We start from the raw sequence: 6,590 nt of genomic DNA on the forward strand, positions 1-6,590 counted from the left end.
CCCTGCCCTACGAGTTGCCGCCGCTACCGCCCCTGCCCCTACGCGTTGCTGCCGCCGCCCCTGCCCCTGCTTCCTAGAATTTTTTAGGTTCATAGAATTTTTTTCTTTAATTGTTTTCATATATATAGATGGATGGATTGATGTATTTATATATATGGATGGCTGGATGGATTGATGTGTATAGATTTTTTATGTACATATGCAAAGAAAAAGGTCTATTTTTTGGTGATATGTATGTTCATATGCTCATTCAAGAAAATGTTCATATGTTACATTTAAGAAAAAAAGTAAATGTACGTATGTTCATATGCAACGAATGTGCAAAGAATTATTTTTGGATGAAATGAGATGAGATGTGTTTTGTGGAGACGAGATGAGATGTTTGTGGAATTTTATTTGTTCATAGAATTTACTAAGTTAAAACTCATATTAAAATTGTGTATGATCAAAGTCTTTTATGTATATGTTCATATTTAGAAGAAAAAGAAGAGGAAAAAGAATAAGAAAATGAAGAGGAAAACGAAGAGGAAAAAGAAGGAAAAAAGAGGAGAAGAACACGGAATAGAGGAGAAGAAGAAAAAAATAAATAATCTTTATTCTATTTTTTCTTCTTCTCCTCTATTCCTTCTTCTTCTCCTCTTTTTTTTCTTTGTTTCTTTCTTTCTTCTTTTCCTTCTTCTTCCTCTTCTTATTTTTAGTAAGTACTACTTTATTTTATTTATAGTAAGTGCTTAATTAGTAGTTGAACTCGTTGATTTAATAAAACTACTTTATTTTACTATATATAGGAATAGTTTGTTTTTAGTAAGTACTACTTTATTTTATTTATAGTAAGTGCTTAGTAATTGAACTAGTTGATTTATTAAAACTACTTTATTTTACTATATATAGAAGTTGTTTATTTTTAGTAAGTACTACTTTATTTCATTTATAGTAATTAAGTACTTAGTAGTAGTTGAACTAGTTTATTTAAGAAAACTACTTTATTTTACTATATATAGAAGTAGTTTATTTTTAGCAAGAAAATTAATAGAACTAGTTCATTTTTTAGTTAAAGCAATTATTCCCGCATCGACGTCGACGATGCCTATCCCGCATTCTCGTCGTCCACTTGGCGGAGGAGGCCGGCTTGATCAGAGGGGCCATGTCCGGGACTGGGCTCCGCCAGGATGGTTTTGGGATGTGCTACCTTCCGGGGGCGTAGGTTGGTGAGGAGCCAGCCCGTCGTTGACCCGATCCTTGTATCGTGGCGGTCGCATGGGCCAGTGATGGCTTCTGGATGTTGGGGAATGTAGCAGAAATTCAAAATTTTCCTACGTGCCACCAAGATCTATCTATGGAGAGACCAGCAACGAGGGGAAGGAGAGTGCATCTACATACCCTTGTAGATCGCTAAGCGGAAGCGTTCAAGTGAACGGGGTCGATGGAGTCGTACTCGTTGTGATCCAAATCACCGATGATCAAGTGCCGAACGCACGACACCTCCGCGTTCAACACACGTACAGCCCGGTGACGTCTCCCACGCCTTGATCCAGCAAGGAGAGAGGGAGAGGTTGAGGAAGACTCCATCCAGCAGCAGCACAACGGCGTGGTGGTGGTAGAGGAGCGTGGCAATCCTGCAGGGCTTCGCCAAGCACCACGGGAGAGGAGAAGGACTTAGGAGAGAGGGAGGGGCTGCACCAAAGGCATAAGGGGTGTCTCAAGAGGCCCTCCTACCCCCACTATATATAGGGAGCCCAAGGGGGGTGCACCAGCCCTAGGAGATCCAATCTCCTAGGGGGCGGCAGCCAGGGGAGGTTTCCCTCCCCCCCAAGGCACCTAGGAGGTGCCTTCCCTCCTTGGGACTCTTCCTTAGGGTTCCCCTTTCACCCTAGGCGCATGGGCCCTAGTGGAAGTGGCGCCCCAGCCCACTTTGGGCTGGATCCCTTCTCACTTCAGCCCATGGGACCCTCCGGGATAGGTGGCCCCACCCGGTGGGCCCCCGGGACCCTTCCGGTGGTCCCGGTACAATACCGATGACCCCGAAACTTGTCCCGATGGCCGAAATAGGACTTCCTATATATAAATCTTTACCTCCGGACCATTCCGAAACTCCTCGTGATGTCCGGGATCTCATCCGGGACTCTGAACAACATTCGGTAACCACATACAAGCTTCCTTTATAACCCTAGCGTCATCGAACCTTAAGTGTGTAGACCCTACGGGTTCGGGAGACATGCAGACATGACCGAGACGTTCTCCGGTCAATAACCAACAGCAGGATCTGGATACCCACGTTGGCTCCCACATGTTCCGCGATGATCTCATCGGATGAACCACGATGTCAAGGACTTAATCAATCCCGTATACAATTCCCTTTGTCTAGCGGTACGATACTTGCCCGAGATTCGATCGTCGGTATACCGATACCTTGTTCAATCTCGTTAACGGCAAGTCTCTTTACTCGTTCCGTAACACATCATCCCGTGATCAACTCCTTGATCACATTGTGCACATTATGATGATGTCCTACCGAGTGGGCCCAGAGATACCTCTCCGTTTACACGGAGTGACAAATCCCAGTCTCGATTCGTGCCAACCCAACAGACACTTTCGGAGATACCTGTAATGTACCTTTATAGCCACCCAGTTACTTGTGACGTTTGGCACACCCAAAGTATTCCTACGGTATCTGGGAGTTTCACAATCTCATGGTCTAAGGAAATGATACTTGACATTAGAAAAGCTTTAGCATACGAACTACATGATCTTGTGCTAGGCTTAGGATTGGGTCTTGTCCATCACATCATTCTCCTAATGATGTGATCCCGTTATCAATGACATCCAATGTCCATGGTCAGGAAACCGTAACCATCTATTGATCAACGAGCTAGTCAACTAGAGGCTTAGTAGGGACATGGTGTTGTCTATGTATCCACACATGTATCTGAGTTTCCTATCAATACAATTCTAGCATGGATAATAAACGATTATCATGAACAAGGAAATATAATAATCAATTTATTATTGCCTCTAGGGCATATTTCCAACAGTCTCCCACTTGCACTAGAGTCAATAATCTAGTTCACATCGATATGTGATTAACACTCAAGGTCACATCCCCATGCGACTAACACCCAAAGAGTTTACTAGAGTCAATAATCTAGTTCACATTTACCATGTGATTAACACTCGATGAGTTCTGGGTTTGATCATGTTATGCTTGTGAGAGAGGTTATAGTCAATGGGTCTAAACCTTTTAGATCCGTGTGTGCTTTACAAATGTCTATGTCATCTCCTAGATGCAGCTACCACGCTCTATTTGGAGCTATTCCAAATAACTGTTCTACTATACGAATCCAGTTTACTACTCAGAATAATCTGGATTAGTGTCAAAGTTTGCATCGGCGTAACCCTTCACGACGAACTCTTTTACCACCTCCATAATCGAGAAAATTCCTTAGTCCACTAGTTACTAAGGATAACTTTGACCGCTGTCCTGTGATCCATTCTTGGATCACTCTTGTACCCCTTGACTGACTCATGGCAAGGCACACTTCAGGTGCGGTACACAGCATAGCATACTGTAGAGCCTATGTCTTAAGCATAGGGGACGACCTTCGTCCTTTCTCTCTACTCTGCCGTGGTCGAGCTTTAGGTATTAACTTCATACCTTACAACTTAGGCAAGAACTCCTTCTTTGACTGATCCATCTTGAACACCTTCAAGATCATGTCAAGGTATGTGCTCATTTGAAAGTACCATTAAGCGTTTTGATCTATCCTTATAGATCTTGATGCTCAATGTTCAAGTAGCTTAATCCAGGCTTTCATTAAAAAACACTTTCCAAATAACCCTATATGCTTTCCATAAATTCTACATCATTTCTGATCCATAACATATACTCATTAGAAATTCTATAGTGCTCCCACTCACTTCTTTGGAAATACAAGTTTCTCATAAACTTTGTATAAACCCAAAATCTTTGATCATCTCATCAAAGCGTACATTCCAACTCCGAGATGCTTACTCCAGTCCTTAGAAGGATTGCTGGAGCTTTGCACACTTATTAGCATCTTTCAGGATTGACAAAACCTTCCGGTTGTATCACATACAACCTTTCCTCAAGAAAATCATCGAGGAAACAATGTTTTGATATCCTATCTGCAAGATTTCATAAATAATGCAGTAATCGCTAATATAATTCCAACAGACTCTTAGCATCGCTACGAGTGAGAAAGTCTCATTGCAGTCAACTCCTTGAACTTGTCGGAAAACATCTTAACGACAAGTCGAGCTTTCTTAATGGTGACATTTACCATCATTGTCCGTCTTCCTTTTAAAATCCATCTGCACTCAACAGCCTTACGACCATCGAGTTGTTCTGCCAAAGTCTACACTTTGTTTTCATACATGGATCCTTTCTCGGATTTTATGGCCTCGAGCCATTTATCGGAATCCGGGCCCACCATCGCTTCTCCATAGCTCGTAGGTTCATTGTTGTCTAGCAACATGACTTCCAAGACAGGATTACGTACCACTCTGAAGTAGTACGCATCCTTGTCATCCTACGAGGTTTGGTAGTGACTTGATCTGAAGTTTCATGATCACTATCATAAGCTTCCACTTCAATTGGTGTAGGTGCCACAGGAACAACTCTTTGTGCCCTGCTATACACTAGTTGAAGTAACGGTTTAATAACCTCATCAAGTCTCCACCATCCTCCCACTCAATTCTTTTGAGAGAAACTTTTCCTCGAGAAAGGTCCTGATTCTAGAAACAATCCCTTATTGCTTTCGAATCTGAGACAGGAGGTATACCCAACTGTTTTGGGTGTCCTATGAAGATGCATTTATCCGCTTTGGGTTTGAGCTTATCAGCCTGAAACTTTTTCACATAAGCGTCGCAGCCCCAAACTTTTAAGAAATGACAGCTTAGGTTTCTCTTAACCATAGTTCATACGGTATCATATCATCGGAATTACGTGGTGCCCTATTTAAAGTGAATGTGGTTATCTCTAATGCCTAACCCATAAACTATTGTGGTAATTCGATAAGAGACATCATGGTATGCATCATATCCAATAGGGTGCAGTTATGATGTTCGGACACACCATCACACTATGGTGTTCCAGGCTGTATTAGTTGTGAAACAATTTCCACAATGTCTTAATTCTATGCCAAACTCGTAATTCAGATATTCATCTCTATGATCATATCATAGATATTTTATCCTCTTGTCACGACGATCTTTCAAATTCACCCTGAAATTACTTGAACCTTTCAATAAATCAGACTCGTGATTCATCAAGTAAATATACTCTACATCTACTCAAATCATCTGTGAAGTAAGAACATAACGATATCCACTACATGCCTCAGCACTCATTGGACTGCACACAACAAAATGTATTACTTCCAACAAGTTGCTTTCTAGTTCCATTTTACTGAAAACGAGGCTTTCAGTCATCTTGCACATGTAGTATTATTTGCATGTCTCAAGTGATTCAAAATCAAATGAGTCAAAATGGTCCATTTGCATGGAGTTTCTTCATGCATATACACCAATAGACATGGTTCGCATGTCTCAAACTTTTCAAAAACGAGTGAGCCCAAAGATCCATCAACATGGAGCTTCTTCATGCGTTTTATACCGATATGACTTACGTGGCAGTGCCACAAGTAGGTGGTACTATCATTACTATCCTATATCTTTTGGCATGAACATGTGTATCACTACGATCGAGATTAAATAAACCATTCATTTTAGGCGTAAGACCATTGAAGGTATTATTCAAATAAACAGAGTAACCATTATTCTCCTTAAATGAATAGCCGTATTGCGATAGACATAATCCAATCATGTCTATGCTCAACGCAAACACCAAATAACAATTATTTAGGTCTTAATACCAATCTCGATGGTAGAGGGAGCGTGCGATGCTTGATCATATCAACATTGGAAACACTTCCAACACATATCGTCAGCTCACCTTTAGCTAGTCTCCGTTTATTCCATAGCTTTTATTTCGAGTTACTAACACTTAGCAACCGAACCGGTATCTAATACCCTGGTGCTACTAGGAGTACTAGTAAAGTACACATCAACACAATGTATATCCAATATACTTCTATCGACCTTGCCAGCCTTCTCATCTACCAAGTATCTAGGGTAATTCTGCTCCAGTGGTTGTTCCCCTTATTACAGAAGCACTCAGTCTTGGGTTTGGGTTCAACCTTGGGTTTCTTCACTAGAGCAGCAGCTGAATTGCCGTTTCATGAAGTATCCCTTTGTTCCCTTGCCCTTCTTGAAACTAGTGGTTTCACCAACCATCAACAATTGATGCTCCTTCTTGATTTCTACTTTCGCGGTGTCAAACATCGCGAATATCTCAAGGATCATCATATATATCCCTGATATATCATAGTTCAACACGAAGCTCTAGCAGCTTGGTGGTAATGACTTCGGAGAAATATCACTATCTCATCTGGAAGATCAACTCCCACTCGATTCAAATGATTGTTGTACTCAGACAATCTGAGCACAAGCTCAACAATTGAGCTTTTCTCCCTTAGTTTGCAGGCTAAGAAAATCGTCGGAGGTATTATACC

The sequence above is a fragment of the Triticum dicoccoides genome, chromosome 3A, assembly GCF_002162155.2.
Source record: "Triticum dicoccoides isolate Atlit2015 ecotype Zavitan chromosome 3A, WEW_v2.0, whole genome shotgun sequence".
Lineage (NCBI taxonomy): Eukaryota > Viridiplantae > Streptophyta > Magnoliopsida > Poales > Poaceae > Triticum > Triticum dicoccoides.